Here is a 12,132-nt window from a genome sequence, read left to right on the forward strand (position 1 = left end):
TACTTACAGCGCTTTGTGGGTCTCGAATACACATATGGTAAAACAAATCCTGTTCATTTACTTTTTCTTTGTTCTTACCCCTTTGTGTAATCGAATTAGCTAAAAACCTATGTATCACTCTTAATTCGGCTCTATCTATATCCAAATAAGAGTAATTTCCCCCTTTGAAACGGTGATGGCTTGTCATTTGACTCCACACACCGTGTGTATCAAAATTTTCATCTATCTTTCTACCGTTTAGTATCAATCCTCTACAATCGGCAGACGCTAATTCCTCAGGCGTATATATACGTAAAGCCTGAGCCATGTCCAGTAAAGACATGTGGCGCATCGAACCGCCTAACAAAAATCTAATAAAAGAACGATCGGTTAAACTAGCTACCCGATCATTCAACTCTATACTACATAACAATTCTTCACACCATACTTTATATACAGGTCTGCGTATGGTGAATAAACATATCCAGTCATTAAAAGAAGAATTACCATACCTCTGTACAAGTAATTCCCTAATTGGCCCGGCCAATTCTACAGCTTCTAAGGGTCCCCATTCTATGACCCTCTGTACCTCAACAACCTTAGAATGAAGAGTATGCAAACCCCGTTGATATTTTGGATAATCTATCCAAAGTCTGTCAAATCTCAGGTTCGGGTGCAACTCTTCCAAGTGCATATCGAAAAAGGTCATGACTGGATGAGGTATATCCTGCTTGTAGTAGTTATCCACCTCCTGTTGTTCCAAATTCTCAGCAGGAGCATTGCGGGCTTGGGATGAAGATTCACCCCTTTCATTCTGCAAAACACATCAAACACAATTTTTGTGCATCCAAATATGCATTAGTGTCAGCAAAATCATCAATCAAAATAATTACAATGACATTATCAATTTATATCAAACTTAAGCTCATTTTCACATCTTTATCAAATCTACACTTTTTCATATAAGCATATACGAAAATGTTCGCCAAGTTCATAAGCATTCAACTCAAATAACATGTCAAAATAATCATTACTAGCAATTAAACAAGTCTCAAATGGCATTATCTTTCAAAAATCAAGTTCATGAATTTTAGACTTGAAAAAGTCCACTTTAATTCTCAAAATCATGTTTAGGCTCAAAGTTTGGATCATTTAACTACCTAGACATGTTACACCACTCAATTTAGCAACAATTCATGACAAAAATCGGTCATAACCTGTTTATATCAAAAAGCCCCAAATTGCTCAAGAACACAAACCCTAGATTATTCAAAATTTGAAGTTTAAGGCTTCTAATTATGTTAAACAGCATCAATCTAGGTTATACAAGCATAATACATAAACAATTTAAGTCTAATTACACTAAAAAGCATCAAAATCAAATTGGGGTAAAAATGACTCAAGAACAACAAATTTCGAATTAAATGGTGTTTAGGTGTAGAAATTTACCGTTTTTCTTGAGTAATTCTTAGATAGCATCCTTCTCAACATGATTTTAGCAAAAAAATTGGTGATTAACGGTTAAAAATTGGGATTTTTGGGGGTGTTTTTCGGGTTTTTTCGGAGTATTTCGAGCTGTATTTTTGGGTGTGGAGTGTGAAACTGAGCTGTTGCAGCTCTTATTTTTTTTTCTGTAATCCGGTCCTCCCGCGAGTCGCGGGGATTTACCCTCCAAACTCCGCGACCCGCGGAGTTTTTTTTTTTTTTTTTTTTTTTTTTTTTATAATCATTAATTTTTGAAACAATTAAGTACTTAATTTTAAAATTTTGTTTCCCTTGTTATTTAGGACGAGGTCGTTTCGGATCGATGTCCTAGTCCGTCCTTCGACAAAATTTTAAAATTTGTCTTTTTGTAGCGATTGTTTTAAAAGCTAAGATTTTTGGGTTTTTTAATGTTTTTGGCATACTTTAAATCAATAAGATTAAAAATAATGATAATAAAAGTTCTCGTCCCTTCCTTGGGTAAAACAATTTTGGTTCAAAGACCTAGTCTTCAACTTACGACGAATTTAAAAATCATATTCTTAACTTAATGAGATAAAGTAAATTTTTGTTTTTAAATTCACACAACTTAAATATAAAATTCAAAATTATTATTAAAAATTCACACCAAACTTAAAATTTGAAATGCATAAAATTAAAAATTAATATTTTAAAAATTAAAAATTTACACCAAACTTAATTTAAAAATTTATAAATTCATATTAAACTTATATTAATTTTTCAAATATTTACAATTTTAAATATATTGTTTTTACAAAGTTTACAATATTAATTTAAGATTTAAATATTAATTTTAAAAATATGGTAAAAATAAAATTAAAAATCTTTTTGTCTTTTTATCCCACTTTAATCAATCAAATATTATCAAAAATATGCGCCCCTCTTTTCGGTAAAGTAATTTCGGTTCCAAGACCTAATTTAACTCATGACGAATTTTTGAAATATTTTGGGTTGATTGTTTAAAGATATTTATACCTTATAATAAACGTTAAATTTCGCAGTGATGTAATAAATTTTTGAATGATATCAATAATTTCGGTCGCCAAACCTATTTTATTCAATATCAATTTAATACTTTTTAGGGAACAAATTAGCGTTTATTATCAAAAGGTTAAAAATAAAAATAAAAATAAAAACAAAAACTGTACAGACATACCTGTGGAATAGATTTCTTAGTTATATGATCTATCCCATTCATAAGATAGTCGGTTTAATTGATTTTCCATGGCTACATAGGCGTAACCTCGAGCATTCAGTGTCTTTTCTTCTAAACATATGAACGGTCCGTCTCTGCATAAAGTAACAAATTTGGTATTTGAATAGGTTTGATTATTTGAACATTTACCTCCATGTGACCATTTTCCGCATTTGTGACATCTTTCTAGGTGTCGTGCTCTTCTTTTCGCTGCGGATTTTGATTTTCCTTTACCAAATTGTAACTTATTATCTTCGCATCTGGATTCTTTTCTAACTCCGTCCATTCTTTCTCTGATTACTGATACTATTTCACTCGGTAGTATGTCATTATTTCTTTTAGTGATCAAAGCGTGTAGCATTAGACCATGGTTTAGTTCACAGCCAGTCTTCATTTCGTAAAAACCTAAAAAAAATAAAAATTCAGAATGGGGGGAGAAGACTAGTTCTTTAGGGTCTGCTAGGGAAAGACCATTCGGGTTCCATTTTCGAGAACTACACGAAAATAGACAATCTAACTCTAACAGAAATACATATTATCCTTTAAAGACTTGATTCTCCCCACACTTAGTTAGCTGTGGTGTCGAAATTGTGATTAACTTCGTTGTCGACTTCCATCGGACCATGTATGTAATGTTTAACTCTGTGACCATTAACTTTAAATTCAAACCCATTTGAATTTATCAATTCTATCGTTCCGTATGGGAAAACTCTTTTGACTATGAATGGTCCAGACCATCTTGATTTCAATTTTCCAGGAAATAGCTTGAATCGTGAATTGAAAAGAAGAACTCTGTCTCCTTCTTTAAATTCTTTTGAACTTCTGATTCTTTTATCATGCCATTTCTTCGTTCTTTCTTTATAGATTAACGAATTTTCGTATGCTTCATGTCTTAATTCTTCTAATTCGTTTAGTTGACTTAACCGTAGACGTCCGGCTTCATGTAAATCAAGATTACATGTCTTCAAAGCCCAAAATGCTTTGTGTTCAATTTCTACTGGAAGATGACATGCTTTTCCATAAACAAGTCTAAAAGGTGTGGTTCCAATTGGAGTTTTGTAGGCTGTTCTAAAAGCCCAGAGTGCATCCTCCAATTTAATGGACCATTCCTTCGGATTTGATCCTACGGTTTTCTCTAGAATACGTTTTAAAGCTCGGTTGGTATTTTCAACTTGTCCACTTGTTTGTGGATGATATGCGGTGGAGATTTTATGAGTTACTCCATATCTTTTAAGAACTTTCTCAAGTTGATTATTACAGAAATGAGTACCCCGATCACTTATTAAAGCTTTCGGTGTTCCAAACCTTGCAAAAAGACGTTTTAAAAAATTGACTACAACTCGTGCATCGTTAGTTGGGAGAGCTTGTGCTTCCGCCCATTTAGATACATAATCAATGGCTACGAGTATATATAGATTATTATGAGATTTTGGAAATGGACCCATAAAGTCAATACCCCAAATGTCAAATACTTCACATACTTGGATGACATTTTGTGGCATTTCATCACGTTGACTTATTTTTCCGGCCCTTTGACATGCATCACAGGATTTGCAAAGAAGGTGTGCGTCTTTGTAAATTGTTGGCCAATAGAATCCAGCATCATAAACTTTTCTTGCTGTTAGTTGAGGCCCATAATGCCCTCCTGTTGGTCCTGTGTGACAATGGTTTAAAATTTTACTAGCTTCATCTCCAAATACACATCGGCGTATTATTCCATCGGGACAACTTTTAAACAGATGTGGATCTTCCCAGAAATAGTGTTTTATATCACTGAAGAATTTCTTTCGTCTTTGGTACGATAATCCTTTTTCAAGGAATCCACAAACTAAGTAGTTTGCATAGTCTGCAAACCATGGGATTTCTTTATAATCTATCTTCAATAGATATTCATCAGGAAAGTTGTCTTGTATGGCTGATTCATTTAGAACTTCTAATTCGGGATTTTCAAGACGAGAAAGATGATCAGCGGCGAGATTTTCTGCTCCTTTTTTATCTCGGATTTCAATATCAAACTCTTGTAAGAGTAAGATCCAACGGATTAATCTTGGTTTAGCATCTTGTTTTGAAAATAGGTATCTAAGAGCAGAATGGTCGGTATAGACCACCGTTTTTGCTAGAACGAGATATGATCGAAATTTGTCAAAAGCAAAGACAATAGCAAGGAGTTCTTTTTCAGTAGTTGTATAGTTCGTTTGTGCTCCTTGTAATGTCTTACTAGCATAATATATAGGTTGAAATCGTTTTTCAATCCTTTGTCCTAAAACGGCTCCCATTGCAAAATCACTTGCATCGCACATTAGTTCAAATGGTAGATTCCAATTTGGTGTTATCATGATCGGTGCATTAGTGAGTTTCTCTTTAAGAATATTAAAAGATTTGATACACTCATCTGAAAAGATGAATGGAGCATCCTTTTCTAGGAGTTTATTCATAGGAGTGGCAATTTTTGAAAAATCTTTTATGAAACGTCGGTAAAAACCGGCATGCCCTAGAAAACTCCTAACTCCTCTAACATTGGTGGGATGTGGAAGTTTAGCAATTACATCTACTTTAGCTCTATCCACTTCAATTCCTTCTTTTGAAATTTTATGTCCAAGAACGATGCCTTCTTTAACCATGAAATGGCATTTCTCCCAATTAAGTACTAGATTTGATTTTTCGCATCTAATTAGCATTCGTTCCAGATTAACTAGACATGATTTAAATGTATCACCGAAGACTGAAAAGTCATCCATGAAAACTTCCATGCATTCTTCTATCATGTCATGAAAAATCGCCATCATACACCTTTGAAAGGTTGCAGGGGCGTTACAAAGTCCAAATGGCATGCGTTTGTAAGCAAAAGTACCATAAGGGCACGTGAATGTGGTTTTCTCTTGATCTTCGGGTGCTATTGGAATTTGAAAATATCCGGAAAATCCATCTAGAAAACAATAGTAACTATTTCCGGCTAATCTTTCCAACATTTGATCTATGAAAGGTAAGGGAAAGTGATCTTTTCTGGTGGCGTCATTTAATTTTCTATAATCAATACATACACGCCATCCTGTTACAGTCCTAGTAGGAATAAGTTCATTTTTCTCATTTGTAATGACAGTCATGCCACCCTTCTTAGGCACGCATTGAACTGGGCTTACCCATGGACTATCAGAGATTGGATAAATTAAACCTGCATCTAGCAGTTTAATAATCTCTTTCTTAACTACATCTTGCATATTAGGATTTAGTCTTCGTTGGCGTTGCACATACGTTTTATGACCTTCTTCCATAAGGATTTTATGTGTGCAATACGAAGGACTTATTCCTTTAATATCATGAATCTTCCATGCAATGGCTGGTTTATGAGCTTTCAACACAGAAATGAGTTGTGATTTCTCATTTTCAGTAAGAGAAGACGATATTATTACAGGTAATTCAGATTCACCATGTAAATAAGCATATTCCAAATGGTTTGGAAGTGGCTTTAACTCTAATTTCGGAGGTTCTTCTATCGATGATTTATATCGATATCTGTCTTCTTCTTTTAGCATTTGAATTTCTTCTGTTGTTGGTTTATATCCATTAGCTATAAGTGTAGCTAACATTTCAGCTTCATCAATTGGTTCATTACCTTCTCCTAAAGAACATTCTCCTGTTCCTTGTAATTCTGGAAATTCTTCTAATAATTCTGCATGTGCATCTATAGTTTGAATATAATAACATGTATCATCTCCAGATTGTGGCTGTTGCATTGCTCTATCAACTGAAAAGGTAACACTCTCATCCTCTATACTTAGGGTCAGTTTCTTACCGAATGGTCTTCCTAATATGAGAGGAACTTGAGAATCTTCTTCCATGTCCAAAACAACAAAATCTACTGGAAATACTAAAGTACCAACTTTAACTAGCATGTTCTCCATTATCCCTCTAGGATATTTTATTGATCTATCGGCTAGTTGTATGCTTATTCTGGTTGGTTTTAATTCTCCAAGGTCTAGTTTAGCGTATAGTGAATACGGCATTAGATTTATACTAGCACCTAAGTCTGCCAATGCTTCTATTGAACTAAGACTACCCAGAAAACATGGAATTGTGAAACTTCCTGGATCAGATAGTTTTTCTGGTATCTTATTCAACAGCACTGCTGAACAATTAGCATTCATAGTAACAGCCGAGAGTTCTTCCATTTTCTTTCTATTTGAGATTAGATCTTTCAAGAATTTAGCATATCTAGGCATTCCTGAAATCACATCAATGAAAGGAAGATTTACATTTATCTGTTTAAACATATCCAAGAATTTGGATTGCTCGGCTTCAAGTTTCTCTTTCTTCATTTTACTCGGGTAAGGAAGTGGTGGTTGGTATGGTTTAACATAAGGTTTATCCTTAACTGTATTATTTTCATTAACCTTTTCAACTACCGGTTCTTTTTCCTTATCTTGATCAGGTTGTGGTTCTTGTGGAGTAGGAATGGTTTCATCAGAAGTTACAGGTATTTCAGGTGGTTTAAGTGTTGTACCACTTCTTGTGGTAATAGCTTTAGCTGTTTCATTCCGGGGGTTAGCATTTGTATCACTAGGTAGACTTCCCGGTTTTCTTTCACCTATTAATCTTGCTAGGTTACTTACTTCTTGTTCCAGATTTTGAATAGAAGCTTGTTGATTTCTAAATGCTTGAGCATTTTGTTCATTGGTTTGTTTTTGAGATGTGAAAAACTGCGTTTGAGTTTCAACTAGCTTCGTCATCATATCTTCTAAATTCGGCTTTTTATCATCGGTTTGTTGTGGTGGTTTGTTTTGAAAATTAGGTCTTTGCTGATTGTAAGTATTATTGGATACTTGTTGATTGCTAGGACCTTGTTGGTTGTTGTATGGAATATTTCGGTTATAATTCTGGTTTTGATTGTAAATCGGTCTTGGCGGTTGATAATTATTCTGATAATTATTTCCAGGCCTTTGGTTTATGTATGAAATATTCTCTCTTTGTTCCATTGTTAATTCAATACTGAGACAATCTTTTGTCAAATGTGGTACTCCACACTGCTCACAACTAATTCGTATTGAGTGAATATCCTTAGTCATCTTTTCCATTCGTCTCTCCACAGCATCTATCTTTGCGGAAATGGAATCTAAGTCATGGCTAGAATCGGCTCTAGCTGCTTTAGATGATCTAACGATATCTTTTTCTTGGTGCCACTCATGTGAGTGGGAAGCAGTATTATCAATAATTTTGTAAGCATCAGTTTCGGTTTTCTTCATAATAGAACCACCAGCTGCTATATCTATGTCTTTTCTTGTAGTGATGTCGCATCCTTGGTAGAATATTTGTACTATTTGACAGGTGTCTAAACCATGTTGCGGACATCCTCTTAATAACTTTCCATATCTTGTCCACGCCTCATATAGAGTTTCATTTGGTTTCTGTGTGAACGTAACAATTTCTGCTTGAAGTCTTACGGCTTTAGATGCAGGAAAGAATTGTTTAAGAAATTTGTCAATTAAAACGTCCCATGTATCGATCGCCCCTTCAGGTAACGATTCCAACCAATCTTTGGCTTCTCCCTTTAAAGTCCAGGGAAATAACATGAGATATATCTGTTCATCCTCCACTTCTCGTATTTTAAATAGTGTGCAGATCCTATTAAAGGTACGTAGATGTTCATTTGGATCTTCCTTCGGCGCACCACTAAATTGGCATTGATTAGTCACCATGTGTAGAATTTGTCCTTTGATTTCATAATCTGGCGCATTAATGTCTGGATGAGTAATTGCGTGACCTTGGCCAGTGCGTTTAGCTCTCATTCGGTCTTCCATACTTAAAGGTTCCAGATTCTCCATAATTGAATTTGTTGAATCGGTATCACTAGATGATTCTGATTTAATGGTTCGTTCCTCAACAATCTCTGTTTGAATGATTGGTGGCTCCGGAGGAAAGTTTAATGGTTCAGGATCTACGAACCGTTCCTGAATATTCTCTGGATTCTCAATTGTGAGGTTGGGTTCAAAAAATGGATTATCGGAAATTTGAACTGAAGTACTTGGTCGACTTGATGACGATTCTAAAGAAAAATCAACGGCGGTTATATTTGCTAAATGTCTTGATCTAGTTACAGGTGGTGAACGTACAAAAGGTGGTGAACGTCTTGCTCGGTGCATTCACTGAATATCCTATTAGTTTTTAAAAGGAAAGAAAAATTATAATAAGTTATCCAATCAATAGACTTTTCTGATTTTGCCCACGTTTCGAATAGCCAAAAGATGCAGCAGAGGGGCAGGATTCGTTTGGTCTCAATATAATTGAGGACTGTTTGGCTCCAATAACCCGGTCCACGTACAAATCCAACTATTACTACGAACCAGAAAATTTTGATGTCTATCAATTTAACCACTTAAAATAAATTTTCGTAATTTTAAGAAATTTAGATAAGAAGTAGAAAAAATTCTAAGTCCTAAAAACTAGAATAGCGAGAAATAAGAGAGAAAAAGAGTTCGTCGCAAAAGGTCGAAAAAGAAAAAATGGTTGAAAAATAAAAGGTGACGGAAAAATAAAAGAAACTTATAAAAACTTAAAAATACTTAACTAACCTAACCTTATTACTACAACTAACTTAAAATTATAATCGCAAATTGAAATTACTAATTGGAATGACAATTGATACATAGTAAAAGGTCTAAAAATATTAAAGCTTACAAGGAAAAACTAAATCCCAAATGGAAATAACTTAAAAAGAAACTAAAACTTAAAAAGGCGTAGCAAAATTCTAAAGCACCTAAATCTTAGTCTAAAGAAAAAGCACTTAAGGAATTCTACGGCAAAGCCTAAAAATCTAGGAGTAAAAATAACTATAGCAAAAACTAAGTTTAAAATTAAATATGAGCTAAAAATACAAAAGTTATGCTACAACGATTAAAAAGGGACAAAATATAAAAATATACAAAAAGTTGTAAAAAGTACAATTTTTATAAAAATATTATTTTTATATTATTTTTTTAATAAAACTACTAATTTTACAATTTAATAAAACTAATTAATACTAAATACATAAATTAAAAAGTAAAAATAAAAATAAAACTAATAATAATAATAATAATAATTAGGTTTAAATAATAATTATAATTAATAATAACCCGTAATTAATGCAGGATTAGGGTTTTTTTGTCGCCTGTCAGAAAGGCTCCGCGAGTTGCGGTAATTAATACATTTAACCCCGCGACTCGCGGGGTTCAGAAATTCATTTGACAGATTTAAATTCGACGCGTTTTCTTTATTTTTTTTTTTTTTTTATATTAGCGTTGCGCTTCCGGCTTTTAAGATAATCCCCGGCAGCGGCGCCAAAAATACTTGATGTTATGCGAGGTGTATATAAAATAGTTATTAATTTTAGCAGGAAATACTATTAAATACGATACAATTTTACACAAGATATTTATTTATTTATAGAATGGATATACTTAAACCTTGCTACAACACTTATAGGCAGTGTACCTAATCGTACAGTAGTGTAGTTTTTAGTAAGTCCGGTTCGTTCCACAGGGAAATCTTTAAACAAAGCTCAACGCTATATTAGTTTACTTTTATTAAAAATACAAATATATATATAAGTAATATTATTATTATAAAGGGGGGTTTTTACCGTTTAATGACCGGTTTGTCGATTTTAAGACTTTAGTCGCAGTTAAAACCTAATGTAAAATATAAAATAAATACAAGACTTAAATTAAAGCGTAAAGTAAATAACGATAATGAAATTGCGAATAATAAAAGTGCGATAAAATAAACTTACGATAATTAAAAAGTACGATAATTAAAAGTGCGATTAAATAACAATAAATAAAAGTGCGATAATTAGAAGTGCAATTAAATATAAAATAAAGGAAATTAAATATGAAATAAAAGAATTATGCTTATTTAAACTTCCGTAATCATGATGTTTGACGTGTTGATTTTAGTTTTATGCCCATGGGTTAATTGTCCTTTGTCCTGGATTATTTAATATGTCCGTCTGATTTTTGTCCATAACAGTCCATCAGTCATAAATATAAAGTGCGAGTGTCCTCATCAAATTATTCTTATACCCGAAGTTAAATATTCCAACTAATTGGGGATTCGAATTGTAACAAGGTTTTAATACTTTGTTTAATGAATACACCAGGTTATCGACTGCGTGTAAACCAAGGTTTTACTACTTTGTTAACAATTACACCAATTACCCTTGAATGTAATTTCACCCCTGTTTTAATTATTCTAGTGGCTATTAATCCATTCCCGTGTCCGGTTAAATGAACGATTATTCGTACATATACATACCCCGCCCATCGTGTCCGATTGAGTGTATATGGTAATTTATAAGGACGCCCAATTGTAAATCTTTATATTAACATTAACAAACTATCATTTAGTTAAACAAATATAAAGCCCATTAATAGCCCATAGTCTAATTTCCACAAGTGTCGTTCTTTTGTCCAAACCCCAATTATGGTACATAGCCCAATTACCCAATTTTAGTAATTAGCCCAACATCATGATTACTTCGTTTTAAATAAGCATAATAATAACTTAGCTACGAGACATTAATGTAAAAAGGTTGAACATAACTTACAATGATTAAAAATAGCGTAGCGTTACACGGACAGAATTTCGACTTACACCCTTACAACATTCGCTAACATACCCTTATTATTAGAATTATAATTAAAATTAAAATATAAATTATATATATATATTTTACGTATATATGAGAGAAGAGAGAAATAGAATATGAAAAATGATCAGAATTCGGTTTGCTTTATAGCCAGAGTTGATTTTTGGGGCTCCGCGACTCGCGGTGAATTTTGCCTTCAAACTCCGCAAGTCGCGGAGTTTGAAATTCCAGCTCACATCTTGGAGTTTTTCTCTGCCGACGGTTTTTTATATATAAATATAATATATATATAATTAATATAATTAATTATATATTATATTATATTTATATACATAGTTAACTTGTAATTTTTAGTCCGTTGCGTCGAGCGTTAAGAGTTGACTCTGGTCCCGGTTCCGGATTTTCGAACGTCCTCGCGTACAATTTAATATCTTGTACTTTGTGTTTTGAATCTTGTACTCTTGTAATTTCGAGACGTTTCTTATCAATAATTGGAACCTTTTTTATTGTCTTTTGTACTTTTGAGCTTTTTGGTCGTTTGCGTCTTCAATTCGTCGAATCTGTCTTTTGTCTTCACCTTTTATTATTTAGACGAATATCACTTGTAAATAGAACAAATGCAACTAAAAGCTTGTCTTTCTTGAGGAATAATGCTATGAAATATATGTTCGTTTTTAGAATTATCAGAAAGCTGTCGAAAAATTAATAACTTTTCATTTAGAAAGCGTATGATTTCGATTAACGGATTAAAAGATATCGTCAATTGAATTATCTATAATTTTATGTATTATTGTAAAATGATTATTGTTATCGATATCGTTATCGTTATCGT

This window comes from Rutidosis leptorrhynchoides, chromosome 6 (assembly GCF_046630445.1).
Source record: "Rutidosis leptorrhynchoides isolate AG116_Rl617_1_P2 chromosome 6, CSIRO_AGI_Rlap_v1, whole genome shotgun sequence".
Lineage (NCBI taxonomy): Eukaryota > Viridiplantae > Streptophyta > Magnoliopsida > Asterales > Asteraceae > Rutidosis > Rutidosis leptorrhynchoides.